We start from the raw sequence: 18,706 nt of genomic DNA, 5'->3' as shown, positions 1-18,706 counted from the left end.
CACTTGTCATTTACAGGATTCAAACCACTACCTAACTATGTTATGACACTCAAGACAGACGCATTAGCGGAGTGTGCTATTCACATCACTGGGAAGCTTCCCTTCTCCTGCTGTACTTATAGGATGCCGACATCATCTGTGTTTAGAAAGGGGAGTGTGCATCCAGTAGTGTGTTCTCCCAGTTGCCAAAAGGGATATTTCCCTCACACACACCAACCCTTTTAATCCAAACACACACACTTGCCATTTGCAGGATTTAAACCACTACCTAACTATGTTATGACACTTAAGACGGACGCATTAGTGGAGTGTGCTATTCGCATTACTGGAATGCTTCCTTTCTCCTGCTGTACTTATAGGGTGCCGACATCATCTGTGTTTAGAAAGGGGAGTGTGCATCCTGTAGTGTGTTCTTCCAGTTGCCAAAAGGGATATTTCTCTCACACACACCAACCCCCCTAATCCAAACACACACACTTGCAGGATTCAGACCACTACCTAACTATGTTATGACACTCAAGACGGACGCATTAGCGGAGTGCGCTATTCGCATTATTGAGAGGCTTTTCTTCTCCTGCTGTACTTATAGGGTGCTGACATCATCTGTGTTTAGAAAGGGGAGTGTGCATCCTGTAGTGTGTTCTCCCTGTTGCCAAAAGGGACATTTCCCTCACACAAATTTGCATACATACCAACCCCCCCCCCATCCAAACACATACACTTGCCATTTGCAGGATTCAAACCACTACCTAACTATGTTATGACACTCAACACGGACGCATTAGCGGAGGGTGCTATTCGCATTAGTAGGAGGCTTTCCTTCTCCTGCTGTACTTATAGGGTGCTGACATCATCTGTGTTTAGAAAGGGGAGTGTGCATCCTGTAGTGTGTTCTCCCAGTTGCCAAAAGGGACATTTCCCTCACACAAATTTGCACACACACCAACCCCCCTCATCCAAACACACACACTTGCCATTTGCAGGATTCAAATCACTATCTAATTATGTTGTGACACTCCAGATGGACGCATTAGCGGAGTGCGCTATTCGCATGACTGGGAGGCTTCCCTTCTCCTGCTGTACTTATAGGGTGCTGACATCATCTGTGTTTAGTAAGGGGAGTGTGCATCCTGTAGTGTGTTCTCCCAGTTGCCAAAAGGGACATTTCCCTCACACAAATTTGCACACACACCAACCCCCCTCATCCAAACACACACACTTGCCATTTGGAGGATTCAAATCACTCCCTAACTATATTATGATACTCAAGACGGATGCATTAGCAGAGTACACTATTCGCATTACTTGGAGGCTTCTCTACTCCTGCTGTACTTATAGGGTGCTGACATCATCTGTGTTTAGAAAGGGGAGTGTGCATCCTGTAGTGTGTTCTCCCAGTTGCCAAAAGGGACATTTCTCTCACACAAATTTGCACACACACCAACCCCCCTCATCCAAACACACACACTTGCCATTTGGCGGATTCAAACCACTCCCTAACTATGTTATGATACTCTAGACGGATGCATTAGCAGAGTACACTATTCGCATTACTTGGAGGCTTTTCTACTCCTGCTGTACTTATAGGGTGCTGACATCATCTGTGTTTAGAAAGGGGAGTGTGCATCCTGTAGTGTGTTCTCCCAGTTGCCAAAAGGGACATTCCCCCTCATACAAATTTGCACACACAACAACCCCACTCATCCAAACACACACACTTGCCATTTGTAGGATTCAGACCACTACCTATGTTATGATAGTCAAGACAGGCGCTATAACAGAGTGCGCTATTCGCATTATTGGGAGGCTTCCCTTCTCCTGCTGTACTTATAGGGTGCTGACATCATCTGTGTTTAGAAAGGGGAGTGTGCATCCTGTAGTGTGTTCTCCAAGTTGCCAAAAGGGACAATTCTCTCACACAAGCCCCCCTCATCCAAACACACACACTTGCAGGATTCAAACCACTACCTAACTATGTTATGACACTCAAAACAGACACGTTAGCAGAGTTTGCTATTCGCATTACTGGGAAGCTTCCCTTCTCCTGCTGTACTTATAGGGTGCTGACATCATCTGTGTTTAGAAAGGGGAGTGTGCATCCTGTAGTGTGTTCTCCCAGTTGCCAAAATGAACATTTCTTTCACACAAACCAACCACCCTCATCCAAACACACATACTTGCCATTTGCAGGATTCAAACCACTATCTAGCTATGTTATGACACTCAAGATGGACGCATCAGTGGAGTGCACTATTCGCATTACTGGGAGGCTTTCCTTCTCCCGCTGTACTTATAGGGTGCTGACATCATCTGTGTTTAGAAAGGGGAGTGTGCATCCTGTAGTGTGTTCTCCCAGTTGCCAAAATGGACATTTCACTCACACAAATTTGCACACACACCAACCCCCCTCATCCAAACACACACACTTGCCCTTTGCAGGATTCAAACCACTACCTAACTATGTTATGACACTCAAGATGGACGAATTAGCAGAATGCACTATTCGCATTACTGGCAAGCTTCCCTTCTCCCACTGTACTTATAGGGTGCTGACATCATCTGTGTTTAGAATGGGGAGTGTGCATCCTGTAGTGTGTTCTCCCAGTTGCCAAAAGGGACATTTCTCTCACACAAATTTGCACACACACCGACCCCCCTCATCCAAACACAAACACTTACCGTTTGTAGGATTCAAACCACTACCTAACTATGTTATGACAGTCCAGACGGACGCATTAGCAGAATGCGCTATTCACATTACTGGGAGGCTTTCCTTCTCCTGCTGTACTTATAGGGTGCTGACATCATCTGTGTTTAGAAAGGGGAGTGTGCATCCTGTAGTGTGTTCTCCCAGTTGCCAAAAGGGACATTTCCCCTCACACAAATTTGCACACACACCAACCCCCTCATCCAAACACACACACTTGCAGGATTCAAACCACTACCTAACTATGTTATGGCACTCCAGATAGATGCATTAACAAAGTGCGCTATTCGTATTACTAGAAGGCTTCCCTTCTCATGCTGTACTTATAGGGTGCTGACATCATCTGTGTTTAGAAAGGAGAGTGTGCATCCTGTAGTGTGTTCTCCCAGTTGCCAAAAGGGACATTTTCCTCACACAAATTTGCACACACACCACCCCCCCTCATCCAAACACACACACTTGCAGGATTCAAACCACTATCTAACTATGTTATGACATTCAAGATGGATGCATTAGTAGAGTGCACTATTAGCTTTACCGGGAGGTTTCCCTTCTCCTGCTGTACTTATAGGGTGCTGACATCATCTGTGTTTAGAAAGGGGAGTGTGCATCCTGTAGTGTGTTCTCCCAGTTGCCAAAAGGGACATTTCTCTCACAAACACCAACCCCCCTCATCCAAACACACACACTTGCAGGATTCAAACCCCTACCTAATTATGTTATGACACTCAAGATGGACACATTAGCAGAGTGCGCTATTTGCATTTTTGGGAGGCTTTTCTTCTCCTGCTGTACTTATAGGGTGCTGACATCATCTGTGTTTAGAAAGGGGAGTGTGCATCCTGTAGTGTGTTCTCCCAGTTGCCAAAAGGGACATTTCCCTCACATAAATTTGCACACACACCAACCCCCCCTCATCCAAACACACACACTTGCCATTTACAGGATTTAAACCACTACCTAATTATGTTATGACACTCAAGACGGACGCATTAGCAGAGTGCGCTATTCGCATTACTGGGAGGCTTCCCTTCTCCTGCTGTACTTATAGGGTGCTGACATCATCTGTGTTTAGAAAGGGGAGTGTGCATCCTGTAGTGTGTTCTCCCAGTTGCTAAAAGGGACATTTTTCTCACACAAATTTGTACACACACCAACCCCCCTCATCCAAACACACACACTTGCAGGATTCAAACCACTACCTAACTATGTTATGATACTCAAGACGGACGCATTAGTAGAGTGCGCTATTCGCATTACTGGGAGGCTTCCCTCGTCCTGCTGTACTTATAGGGTGCTGACATCATCTGTGTTTAGAAAGGGGAGTGTGCATCCTGTAGTGTGTTCTCCCAGTTGCCAAAAGGGACATTTCCCTCAGACAATTTTGCACACACACTAACCCTCCTCATCAAAACACACACACTTGCCAATTATAAGATTCAAACCACTACCTAACTATGTTATGATACTCAAGACGGACACATTAGCAGAGTGCGCTATTCGCATTACTGGGAGGCTTTTCTTCTCCTGCTGTACTTATAGGGTTCTGACATCATCTGTGTTTAGAAAGGGGAGTGTGCATCCTGTAGTGTGTTCTCCCAGTTGCCAAAAGGGACATTTCTCTCTCACAGCCTTTCACACACACAAACCCCACTCACCCACACACACACACTGAGCATTTGCAGGATTCGAACCCCTACCTAACTACATTTTGACACTTGAGAGAGACGCATTAGCAGAGCGCACTCTCCGAATAACTGGTCGTCTGTTCTGCACCTGTAGTATTTCTAGGGTGCTGATATCTTTATTTCTACAGAGGTATGTAGATGTAGTACTACCTGTCAGGTGGGGGATAGCATATATATGCATTTGCAGCCACCTACGTCAGGGTCAGATATGCACATTGCACTGGCAGGTTATGTTCTATACCATGCTTTGGGACCACAGGACCTGTAATACACAACACAACCAGTCCAGAACACCACACCCACATCCAGGACACACAGTTAGCTTCCCTGGGAACAGTGCCAGGATATGCAGGTATTCACATACACCATTCCAGTTGTTAACATCAGGTACAGGCATATTGTATGTGAGGACTACTCAGGCCTCTACCACTTTACCCTACGGCCACTACAATTTGTGGGTCCATGTGCTATGGCAGAACCACACACCACAGCCACATGGGTGAATACATATTGCACCTGTCCATCTGCAACATGGGTAGTCACTGTTCCACACCAGAGGTAGACCACCATTGTTGATATCTGACCATACCCACCTTTCCCTGGACATCCATATCTCATCTACACCCCCAGGCAAGGTTGTCACTGCACACAAACTGCGTTTAGCACAAGTAGACTCTACACTTGTGTAGACTGGGGTGGATGACTTCAGGGGACCCATGCTGGAGGACTATACTGGCCACTCAGCATAATCCTTGACAATTGCATTCTATGAGCATGTGTACAGTTTGCATTGGTCATGCTATCCCACATATACCCATGACTGCTCCACAACAAGACACCTGTCAGCTGTACACCAGCCATATATGCGCTGTTCAACAGACAGAGTGACCTAATACATTGCAAAGCTGTGGCCCACAGAGGGAGGACATCTGTGGACAGTTCCGGCATGGCACTTCATTCACACATACTCATTACAACACAGTGTTGACAGTGGAATCGACCAGAGAATGCACATAGGGCTCCCCTCAGTCTGTTATTGATGGACACCTACTGTCAGAGATCCTCAGCAACCCTCTCACAGCACACACCGACAACATGGCTGTGGCTTAGCACATTCAATCTCTGAGACCTCCACGGTGCCCCTGCTTGACAGAGGCACAGCTCACTAGCCTCACATGTTGCCTTCTGTGACCTACTTTACAGTGGCACAGTAGCCTACTATCCTGGGGATGCAGATGCCAAGCACACTCTGGCTGAGCTGTCAGTCCCTGGGGCAAGAAGCCTAGTATTGACCTCTACACCCATATGTTCAATTGTCGGATGCACAATATTTGTTGTGCTGTTCTACTGTTTGCAGGTCTTTATTGCCATGGCATTCCCTGTTCCTATGACCAACTTGTGTATCTGTGGAAGATGTTTGCATATGAGGGCGATCCACTATATCACTTATGTGTCTGTGGTCATTTACTGTGTGCACTGGGCTAATTGCTGTGTTGTGGTTGGTTCCTGGACTGACACGTACAAATACCAGATATGTGTGGCCAACTGCTAAACGGAGATATGGCCTATGTGTGTGAGCATGCCCAGTTCAGCCTTTCCATGGCATGTTGTCTGACATATGCCTCATTTATCAAAGTGTGCGAGCATGCCCAGTGTGAGCTTTCCATATGTTGCACTCTGAAGTCCACCACATATTTGGGTGTGTGTGAACTTCAACAACATCGCACGTTTATGATTGTGTGTTGGGTGTCATGTTGTGTACTAAATGGCCAACTGCTTCGTGTCTGCCACAACAGGGATTATACTGTGCCTGCAGGGATTGCATGAGATACTTTGCAGACAGTTCTCAACATACTTTCATAATGACCTAACACTGTAGTACCGTATAGTGTACTGGTTCAGTACTTTCACTGTGGTGGACAGTATCCTGGGCTTTAGTCCTATGACTGCTTGACATCTTCATAGTGAGCACAACAGACTGTGTAGGGGCCAGTTGTGCACATATGACCATGTTGCAATATGTTCAGATATGGACTACCTACACCAGGCTCGTCCAACATTGCTAGTGTATTCCACAACATGGGTGGACATTGGCAAACACTAGCGATGTTCCCTAGGCCATTTCTGATGCTAGTCACAGGGTGTGTTTGTCCTTTGACACACATTGTAACTGGAGTTTGCCATTACATATGTCATGGTTAGTATACTGTGCCTCCGTCTACCTCTGACATAACAGTGATACCCAGGGTAGCCTACCATCTCCCATACACTCATCAGGATGCCTCTTGAGGGTTGTCGATATGTGGCTCTCTGGCTGACCTGTACCAGGAGTTTACTGACGTGTGGGGGTGCCTTCTGTGTTATGGATCATTCTGTACAGCTTGTCCTATGTATGTCAGTGCTGGGGTTTAGGTCTCTCATGTGCATAGCTCACTGCCATTCAGATTGTACAAGGTGCAACATGTTCATTCATTCCAGGTTGGACATGGCTTCATACGTCAGGCACAGCTTTCCTGTAGCTGGGAAGGATGGTGGTGTGTGGGGCTGCGGTTTGTTTACTCAGGCAACACATGGCATCTGTTCATGCTCTTTGCTACCCCTGGTGGGGTACTGTTGTGGACTTTACAGTTGATGGAGGTGTCTGCTGTGGTATATCCCACAGAGGCTATTGTAGTCAGTTGTGACGCTGATGGAGGATGGCTGCAGAGCCACAGTGAGTTCCCCTTATCTACATCTGCCAACCTTCATGTTTGGGTGGGTATATGGTACATGTTTCTGCGAACACTACAGCCACATGTTTGTCCAGTGTAGGATATTTATCACCTTTTGTACCCAGGTCTCACATTACATGTTAGGTACCTCATGGGTTAACACCTGTGTGGTAATTTGTGGGCACTTACTGTATATCCACGGTGGTTGTCTATACATAGTTCTGCACTTAGCTTGCTGACATGGCTATGGCTCCAGTTGTCTGTTTGTAGGTGGCCCTTTTGTGGGTTGCTTGTGTCAGCTGGGGGTCGGATATGGTGGGCTGTTTGTACTCCTCTGCATACATGCTCAGTCACAGTCCTTCCATGTTGGCCTATACCTATGGGACATGTATACAGAATGGGGGTGGGGGGTTGCCAAGACCAGGCCTTGTGGGATGCCACTCATATCCGCTTTGTAGTCTGACATGGATGCGGCATGTCTGACCATGTCAGTTCTGTCCTTGGTCTGCTTTACTACCCCTCTACTGACATAGGGGTGTATATTTAAGCTGGTGAACATATCCATACTGAACTCGTACGGTATTGTCTAGAAGCATGTGCATGGTCCAGCTACGCTGTGTGGACCACATAGCCCTCATCAATAACCTTAATGACTGCTTCAAATGGGTCAGACATGTTTAGGGGCCGGTTCTACAGTTACAACAGCCACAGTGTGTAGGGTCCAGTATCAGTAGGTCCACAATAGCCTTCTGTCTGCGGTACATACTGATCCTTTCCATAGCTGTGCAGAACAAGCTTGTCAGGATCCTGGGGTGGTAGTTTGGAGTATCCATTCAGGCAACACCTTTGTTGTGATGGACCACTGTTATACACTGCTCTTTGGGTACATATCCTGTGGTAAGGTGACATTGGGCAGTAGTGTGATTTGGCATTCCATTATTCTTGGTGTCCATGTTGGCCTCATCACAGGACACCATCACATACCTTTGCTGCTGTGTGTTCTGCTTTGCAGATGATGGCTGTTACCTCAGCATCTGCAATGTCAGGGGACCATCTGCTGGGATAGGTATTTTGCACTCGGGGGGTGGGGGTTGCACTACACCTGACAGGTTGTATGTTAGCAATATGTGTGTGTGTTTGGTATGTTGTTTGTAATATCTGTGTGATTTGGAGCATATCTGTGGATGCCCAACATGGTTCCTACCATCAGTTGGGTAAGCCTTGTGATTATCCTTAGTGTCCTGTACGTTTTGTATCTTCATGGGTTCATGGGTTCATAGTAGGCTAGACACCCTAGGCCATTAGTAAGCCTAGCTAGAGTGTGTGTGTCTTTCGCCACCCCTTGCTATGTTCAATTATGGCCATTTGTGAGGTTCTTCACTGTGCCTCTGTCTGGTCGTGACACAGTGGGGACCCCCAGTATACATGTACGGTCATCCATCCACTTGGCAATATTCCTGTTGAGGGGTGTCAGGGAGGGGCTCTGCCTACCATGGATTGGGATCCTGTTTCTGGGTGTGGGGAGCCTATGGGTTATGTATCTGTCCCTCCAGCACATCTTATTTCATTATGTGTTGAGGTTGACATCTGTGACTCTCACAGCTCCAATGGCTTTGATTTCCTGTGGTGTAGCATGTCCATTACTCCTGCGTTGGACATGGCCTTGTACAACAGACATACAATGCCTCTGTGTAGGCAGTGTGTGACTGCAGTCAGCTGGGGTGTCTACAGCCAGGCAGCATATGACATATATTTCACACCCTTTATCCTGTTGGTGGGGTAACTAAGAGGTCTTCCGAACCACTGCAGGTGTCACGTACGGTACATCCCATATGAGTCATTGTACTAGATTATGGGTCTGATAAGGGAACAGTACAGTGGCACGGTGACCTCTGTTGATGTTGATGTGAATCCTTTCATGGTACGGTGTCCAGTATCAACAGTCTTCATAGCCACATCGGCATTGTGGGTGTCACATGACAGATTAATGTCGACCTGTGTCCTTAGGTCCCTGATTACTCCTTGCATACATAATGGTTTGACACCTATGTGGTACTTTGTGTGTACCTTGTCTGGTATTTGGTGGGACATTCATACTGTCCAGTGTCTTCGGATGTCTGGGTGGAGTTCTTGTGTGTGAGTGTGTGGTCTGTCGCATGCTACAGACTGTACAGCAGTTTTGACTACAGTTATGTGCACATGGGTGGTGTCCGCTGCTTTGTGCATTGTCAGTTACCTGGCAATATGGGTGTCTGTGCTGCATACGGATACTCCCCCTCCTTTGATGTTTTGGTGCAGGTGTTGGGGTCATAACACATGATATGTGGTATAACCTAGTAGTGCTGGTGTGCTATCACTAGGCTTGCAGCAGGCTTTTGTCACTGGACAGACATCAATGTTCTCCATAATGGGAAGTGCCTCAGGGGCATGCATATTGCAGTTTACACATCTGGCATTGGTCAGCATTACCCTTATGTTTCCTACCACTTATGTTTTCTAGGGTGGTGGGTAGTCTTTTTGGCCTTGCCTACATACAGCTCTATGGAGGCGGCAAAGGCCTTATCCAGTATCCAGATGCACATGGGTAACAGCTGACAGCCATCCCTGTAACAGCAGCATGGCTTGTCATGCTTGACATCTCAAGCAGACACACATTAGACCCTCTTGGACTGACAGCTGTAACTGTGCCAGCTGTTAAACATGAGCATTCTGTGTTTGTACTGTGGCATCATTCTTGGTGAGGGTTGGATGCTGCACACAGCCAGTGTCATCCCGCCCTGGGGTACATACTCAGAGGGACCATCCATGTCTCTTTTGATGTTGACCAGGGAGGTACATCTCAGGTAATTCACACCAGCATGGACATTGAGTGCATCATATTTCTGCTTGCTTTGGGGTGACCTGCGTACTTGTGTTATGTGGCATTTTGTGGCAGCCTACAAGTAGCTTACTCTACCCTTTCCCTTGTTCAGTCTGGTGAGTGGGACAGCTGTGTGTCTGCCTATACAGACACCTATTACGACTGTATCAGGCATGTTGTTTCTCCTTCTGGCCTGTGACTGTTTGGCACACCAGCTTTATGTACTATTCGTTGCATGTGCTATGTTTGAAGGTTGTGGTTGCTTGTGATCTACTTTGGAGGCTTCTGTTGGTGTGGTGTGTTTGTAATGAAGGCCTACGGGAATGTTTGTCTGTGTTTATGTGTTTGGTTTACAGTTGTGGTAGGTCTATGTGGGACTGGGTTTGTGGTGTATGTGGTTATCTTCTCCTCCTGACTAGTGTTGACAGTACTGAGTTGTTGGAGCTCAACCTCTGGTTTGGATACATGGATGCATCTATCACATATATTTGTATTTATTGGGGGGTGTTGTGTTTGTCTGTGTACTTGGTAGTGGCATCACATTGCCTCTGGATTCACATATTCTACTTGTTGTGGCTGGACTTAGTGGATTGTATGTGTGGACATATGTTGTTGCCATACTACTGGTCAGTGATTACTTCCCTTTTTATGTTTGCTCTATCATGTGGTAGCTTCCTCATTCTCTTGCATGGTTTGGTAATGGCTGGAGGCCAGCATGCCAGATGCCTGCATGTATGGCCTTGTGTGTTGTTGTTATTTGTGATTGCATACTCCAAGCATTCCTGGCTGTGTTCATGGAATGCCTGTATAACATGTTCTGTGTTGTGTCCCATATTCTGCACTTGCACAGGGCCTTTTGTGGATTCAACATCGGTTTTGAGGGCTGCAATCTATACTTTACACATGTTTTTCACTGTGGTATTCTGGCCAGGGACTGGGGTCAGGATGTGTATATCCAGTGTGATTACTCTATGGTCAAGTCTTACCAGTGAGGGGTACACTTCTCATCTTGCCATCCAGTACACATGTTGCTGATTATCACATCCAGTATGTTTACCCCTCTTGTGGGAGTAGTACATTGTTCCTGGGCATTTTGGTTTATAGAATCTGGGTAATTTTCTCCTACTGTGTTGCTGCTAGTACAATGCTACCAGTGTATGTCTGGGTATTTTCAGTCAAGCAATATAATGTGGTTTGGGGGGCTTGATATATTCATGTATTCCGACATAGGCCAGGTGCTGTTCCTGGTATTAGGACAGTAGTCTGCAGCAGGCTATATACTGCGAGGCAGTTTTAACCATTGGTATTTGACCATGGCTATTCCATGCTGCTTCTTGTTGTGGTACCAATATGGGGGTGTGGTTATCCTTGCCATTTCTTGCTAGTCACCATCCTTTTGTAGCTTGTTCCATGTTTTGCGGCTGTACAGCACAGTATGAGGTGTGACCTGGTAGTGTTAGGGTGCTGATGTGAGCCTTGCCCAGTTCTCTATTACAGGACTGGTATCTACATTCTCCATACTGTGTGCATTTACACTGCACACATCTTGCTGTTTATACATCTGTCATTGGGTAGCATTACATCTAGGTTCCTATCCCTTGTAGAACCTATGCAAGTGGGTTTGTGTTTTGAGACTTACCTATTCAGGGCATGCTGTGGGTACTGACAGCCTTTGCCGGTATTCATGGGGCATGGCAAGATAGGTGCATGCCACCCCTAGCAGGTGGTGCATCATGTCATGCTCCGCATATCTTCCCAGCCTGAAACACACTGGCTCCCCTTTGACTGACTGCATTACTTCAGCCAGTTATTGCACTTGCTCATCCCATCGTCATTTTGTGACTTCATGCTTGGTGAGGGTGGATGTTAGTCAGGATGCTCAGGTGTGCATATAGTACATGGTGTTACATTACTTAACACATAGCATTCATGCCTCAGGTGGTGCTGCAGGGCTGCCTCTGTCGGATGCGCATATTACACTTCCCTGTACATGTTTGTGAGCAGGTCATGTCATTTTAGGCATCCATGTTATTATTTGAGTGAGTCAGAGGGGGTATCATTCCCAGGGTTCCTACTGAGCCAGTGTATGTGCTATGTGTTGCCTCTTTGCCAAGGCCAGGGCATACTGGGCACGCCTCCTTCTGCCTACTGGGGCAGGCTCAGGCTGTTCCTCCTCCGAGTCACGCTCTGCCTGTGATGGCCTTGGCAATGGTGGGGGGCTGTTTGGCCCGGCCCTATGCTGGTCCTGCTGCAGCTGTTTTTGCAAGATCATATTATGTAGCATAGCACATACCATGACAATTTGGGTACATGTAGTTGGTGTGTACTGCAAGGCTCCACCAGATGTGTCCAGACACCGGAACCGTGACTTGAGCAGCCCAAACACACGCTCTATTACATTACGTGTTTGTGCATGTGCCTCATTATGGCGTTCCTGTTCAGGTGTATGTGCGTTTCTGATGGGTGTCATCAGCCACGGCTCCAGTGCATAACCTGCATCCCCCACTAGGTGTCCGTTTGGGATGTCCCCATTGGCAAATGTCTGGTACAGCTGCGTCAAATGCCAGATGTGGGAATCGTGGTAACTCCCAGGGCAGCCAGCACACACATTCATTATTATGCCCTGGGCATCACACATGACCTGGCAGTTGATGGAGGGGAAGCCCTTGCGATTAATGTAGGCCCTACCCCGCTCACCGGCTGGTGCTTTGATGCATATGTGCGTGCAGTCTATTGCACCCAGTACCTCAGGGTATTCCGCTATTTGCTGGAAGAGAAGCATATTGCTGGCCAATACCTCACGGGCATTGGGGAAATATACATGATCACCGACATGTGCTGATATGGCATCCAGGAACTGGTGCAGTACTCTGGAGGCTGATGCCTGTGATATCCCCATCATATCGCCAGTTGGTCTCTGGAAGGTACCTGTTGCTAGTATTCTTAGGCCAACACATACCTTGGTTTCCACTGGGATGGGTTCCCCTCTGTTGGTTCTGTGTGTGAGGCGTGGCCTGCACAGCTCAACAATTTGCTGCAGGAGCTCTCTGTCCACTGTATAGCGCTCTACTATCTCCAGCTCATGTAACCCATGGTAGGTGACCCTGGGCCTGTACACTCTTCTCCGTCTCCTCACTGTGGGTTGTCTGGCACCATCTGCATTGTCACCACCCTCAGCAAGTCGCCTATGTCTCATTATGACAGCTATGGCAGCCCCTAACATTTCTGCTCTGAGTTCAGCTTTTTCAGTTTTCACTTCTATTAGCTTACTCCTGTCTTGCAGTGTCTCTTAAGGGAAACATCCTGCACTACTGTTTGCAGAGTTTTAAGTGCTGGGCTGGGCTACTATTCTGCCTGTGTAATTGCCTGCTTCTAATTGTTTTCACCTGCTAGCTTCAGCAGTTATCCCTGCTAGCTTCCTATTAATTCTGTTGCTTCCTTTTTCCTCTCTGTTTCCTCAGGGGGGAGCAACGTGCATACTATCTGAAACACGCTCACAGTGGCTTACACGTGCGCACACATGCTTACACGTTTCAGAATCTACTTATTCGGGTTAAAACGCGCGCACACCCACGCAATCACTGTTACACGTCTGCCAACAGCCTCCAACATGCTCAGCCTGCCCTACACGTGCGCACACCCGCGCAAACAGTGTTAAACATCTCCCAACATGCTCCCACATGCTCAGACTGCCTTACATGCGCGCACACTGTCCTACTCGCGCTTCATGGTGCGCACACGTGTGCATGCACGCACAGCAAGAAACTTTGGTGTAAGTAACAGTGTACACCTTCCATTTCTTGACTTTCCATGACTTATCTAGTGGCACACCTCTTTCCATGATCTGTGTCTGTCATCTGTCATGTTACACTGGCCTCCAATGAACTGCATTTCTTTCTACCATCCCCCCCTGTGATGTCACCTATCTCCTACTCTATTCCTCCCCCTTATGTATCTCTTACACTACTCAGACTGTGCTCATTTGCTATGTGACTGAGTGATTCAGTATCCGAACCCTCATCTACATGAGATTGCCTACTAATGCTTAGTTACATGTCTTAGACTCAGCTTCCCCCCTTAGCAACCACTACACGGTGGCCATGTTGGTTTTGGTCTGCTGGTCCCTGCATTGTCATTCCATGTATTGCATGAAACCCACATTTGTGGGTTTATAACCTTCTTTTTTAGTTTTCATGCAGCGCAGCCCGTTTGCGCGGGGTTGCGCTGGGTTTAAACATCGGCAATCGCCGAAAAAAAAATATATATTATTTTATTATTTTGGAATCGGATTGTATTGCCAATGGCCACATATTTGGCCATTGGCATGCTGCCTGAGTCATATGCAACCTTTTTTAGGAGCTGACATGGCTCTTTTGTGGAATTTGCAGAAATGTACTCAGTTGTCAACTGAGTACATTTCTGCAGCTAAAACGTCTCCTACCCGGACTGCTTTCTGCTTCGTGGATCGCTAATATACCTCATTTGCATACCTTTTGGATGCAAGTGAGGTATTTAGCATGTCCACGCCCAGTCCGTGTAAGAGACGTTTTAGCTGGTCTCTTACATGGAGCTTAGGGCTGTTCCTGGATCGCGAGGCTTGCATGGAGTGTTGCACGTCTCTTACACTCTGTGCAAGCCTTCGTGAATCCTGCCCACTATCATTTAGATATAATAATGTTAAATCACTATGTTTCAGTAGTAGCAGTTCTGGACTTGGTTAAATAATCATGATGACTGCACAAGGAGATGTATCTGCAGACTCCTTGTAGCTATTTATATTTTTAGCTTATGGACCCTGTAGTCATTTTGTTATGTTACTCGATCATAACTGTCATTCTTGATTTTAACTTCTGTCTGGTCAAAAAGCAATCTGCTGCCTTACATTACTTTAGGACTGATTACATTGGAATTGACTTTACATGTGGTTGCATTCATTTGTAGTCACAGTGCTACTTAGCCTTATCCTGGTCAATTGCTTCTGCAGCCAACATTTATTAGATTTCTAAATAACCCAACACCACTGTGTTTCCTATTCCACCATAAAATAATTACCTGCACCACAGGCGCCTTTATCACCCAGAACAGAAATGAGATCCACTAGATGCAAAAATCCTGGTTCTTCTGCAACCAAACAAATGGCAGACTATGTAAAATAGAACTCCACACTACAGACTATGCCCCCACCCAAACAAAGTGGGTGTCAGTTACACACTTTTGTACTGTCAACATTTTAAACAAATTTAATCTGTTTGAATACTGGGTATGAGCGCATCACCCAAGTATCACTGCCAGCTCAGACTCTTGGTTAAAACCAAGAATAGATTTTTTATTTCTAATGGAGCACATTTCTGATCTTTTCACATTAATACACCAGGCAAAAAGGACTGATGATGGCATTGTCTGACTCATGTACAAACTGGCTCACCTGTTATCACCAGATATGTCAAATAAACAGTCCACAGTAGCTTCATTAACATCTCTTCCCTTCCACGGTATATATATATATATATATATATATATATATATATATATATATATATAGTTAGGAACATCCTGAACCCATAGCCCTTATGTAATTCAGCTTAATTCTATTGTTTTTGGTGATTTCAGCTGCCAGTCAGTTGTTGGAGGATGCTGTAATTAGACTCCCTGACACATTTTACTAACATTCTTAGCAGACAAATCTCATAGTCCACAAAAAATTCAGAATTAGGGTAGGTTTCATCTACATCCATTATTTGCTGTCCCCTCATAATTTTTGCCACCTCCATTTTGTATTATTATACCTCATTTAACTTATTTTTAATTGACAACTGAATTAGCCTTCTGATATTTTTTAGCATTGTCTCCATACCAATACCAGCAAACCAGTTTTCAACAAAAAGAGCTTCTTCGGTGATTTAAAATCTAGATTTTTCACCTGTCATTAAATACTAACTGCTTAACATGATTCATTCTATCAAAACACACAATCTAATGGATTATTGATATCCCCTCACTAATATCTAGATTTAGATACACCAATGTTTGTTTTAGTTATAACATATAAGCTCAAATGCATTCATTTAAGGGGGAGAAAGGATAATTCTATGCAGTTTCCTGTTAACATTTGAATTTATTTATTTATTTATTGACTTTTGTTAACCGGGTTGGTCCAGCTGGGGTTTTGGTCCATTTTCAGTGGAGACCCGAGGACAAAAGCTCCAATACAGACAGTTTACAGAAATAAAATGGTAACAGTTACATTAACATATGATGAGATATTGCAAATTATTCAAGAGCAATACAAATACCATAGAGAGAATGCAAATTATATTTATTGTGTCTATCCTATGTTTACAGAGTAGAGATTATTTACATATTTACACACAGTTTGATTGATCAGATAAGAGTGTACAGTACAATATGTTACCTCTAGCAGAGGGATAACTTTATTGAGGGGAGGGTGGTTAATGAGGAGGGTGTGCCTGGGAGGGAAAGAAGCGGTTGGGTAGGGGCTTTACAAGGACAGATTTTGGTGTTGAGCAGATGGAGTTTGAGTTTTTCCTTAAAATGGGCTGTTGTGAATGGTGGAACATATTTCACGAGGCAGTTTGTTCCAGTTTTGGGCAATGGAGTATTTATATAAGAGTTTGCCTACTGCTGTTTTTGGTTGGTAGATCTGAAAAGGTTGCTTATTAGAGGTACAGAGAGTGCGAGAAGGTGTATAAATAGAGATGAGGGAAGAAAGAGATGGGCAAGATGATGGTTTTTAGAGATTGAAATGTAGCATTTGTAATAGTGATAGTAACAATGTGTGGGGGAATTCAAGCCAGTGTAGAAATGACAGGGGTAGACAGTGGTGTGTTTTGTAAGAAGAATTTGTAATGAATCTAGCTGTCTTATGATAAGTTTGCTGGAATTTGTTTAATGTAGTGGTTTGGATACTGGTGAATATAGGGGCAGCATACAGAAGGGAGGGTAGGAGGAGAGCTTGAGCAAGGGAGAGCCTAGCATTTGGAGTTAGAAATGTTTTATTATGATATAGCAAACCTAGTTTCTGGTTAGTATTTTTTATACACTGGAGAAGGTGTGTATTAAATTTGAGTTCATCATCAATGATGACTCCTAATAGTTTAGTGTGAGCATCAGGTTTAATAACTGCGTTATTTGAGGAAGTGATATAAAAGGAAGAGTTATGGTGCTTGAGTGAACAGGGGAGAAATAATGAGTTTGTTGTTTTTGGGGGTGGAGTATGAGTAGGTTTTCAGAAAGCCATGGTTCAGTAGATGAGAAGGTTTGTTGAGAGAGAGTATGGAGCATATTGTCAGAGATGGAGATGAGGGTAGAATTGTCTGCATATTGGATGAGGGAGGATTGTTTGCATGATGTGTATAGGTCGTTAGTGAAGATGTTAAAGAGGAGGGCACCCATGGGTACTCCTTTTGGGAAAGATAAGAATGGAGAACAGGAAGAGAGACATTTGACAGACTGTTGCCTGCAGGATAGGTAACTGAAAAACCAAGTAAGAGTGGAAGCAGATAGACTGAGACTAGCAAGTTTAGATAGCAGCAGAGGATGGGAGACAGTATTGAAAGCTTTGGAGAGGTCTAGAAAGAGGTATGAGATAAATTTATTGCTATCTAGGGCCTTAGCAATGGTATGGGTAAAGGATAGGAGGGCAGTAGTTATGCTGTGGTGGGGACGGAAACCATGCTGGGTAGGTGTGAGGAGATATTGTTGGAGTAGGTATGTTAGCAGTTGTGAGTGGATGCATTTTTCAAGTATTTTGGAGGGGGGGGGTAGGATGGCTATGGGACAGAAGTTTGATAGGTCTGTGGAGTTTCCCGCTTTGTGCAGGGGGGATAGTGAAAAAGGATTTCCAAAGGGTAAGTACAGTGGATTCCTGAATGGACCTTTTGATTAATATAGACACTAGGTAAGCAAGCTGACTCACCTGCTAATTTGAGGAAAATAGGGGGGAAGATTATCAGTGGATGGTGAGCAGGGTTTGAGCTTAAGTAGAAGAGATCGGATGTAGGATGTTGGAAAAGGCTGTAAGGAGAAGGAATTATTGTTGGGTGGGTTAGAAGGGGTGTGTCGAGGAGTAGTGTTACCATTTGCTGGTAAGAGTGACTGAATAGTATCAATGAAGTGGTTATTGAGCAAAGTAACAGTTTCTAGAAGGATGTATCTGGATAGGAAAAGGGGTTTGTGGGGCATCCAGAAGAGATCATTTTTTAATGGTTGACCAGACTTTTTGAGGGTTGACTTTGCTACTGAGTTGAGCAGAGTTAAAGAAGGAATTTTTGTCAATCTTGGTTTGTTTCTTGGTGAGGTTTCTGAGATGTCTATATTTGTGGAATAAGGATAATTCCTTAGTTTTGGTCCAGGCTTTCCAAGCTTCATCTCTTTGGAGCATAAGGAACTTGGTTTCTTTGGAAAGCCAAGGAGCGTAGTTTGATTTTATTCAAATTTTTCTAGAGGGAGCAAGGGAGTTCAGGGTATTTAGAAATATACTGTTGAAGCTATTTATTGCATCATTTAAAGGGATTTGTTTTAGGAAAGACCAGTCAGTGGAAGCTAAAATAGTCTTGAATTGAGTTAGGTTGAAGTTAGAAAGTTTATGGCAATCTCTATAGAAATTAGGTTTGGGAGGTTGAGAGCTGTATATGAGGACAGAAGTGGGTAGGTGATTGCTAAGCTGATCTGGCAGGGTAGTGGGGTTGTGATATAGCTTAGAGGAGTTGGTAAGTATCCA

This window comes from Protopterus annectens, chromosome 4.part0 (assembly GCF_019279795.1).
Source record: "Protopterus annectens isolate FY-2018-M chromosome 4.part0, PAN1.0, whole genome shotgun sequence".
Classification (NCBI taxonomy): Eukaryota; Metazoa; Chordata; order Ceratodontiformes; family Protopteridae; genus Protopterus; species Protopterus annectens.
The sequence above is the reverse complement of the archived record's forward strand: the minus strand, read 5'-3'. Positions refer to the sequence as shown.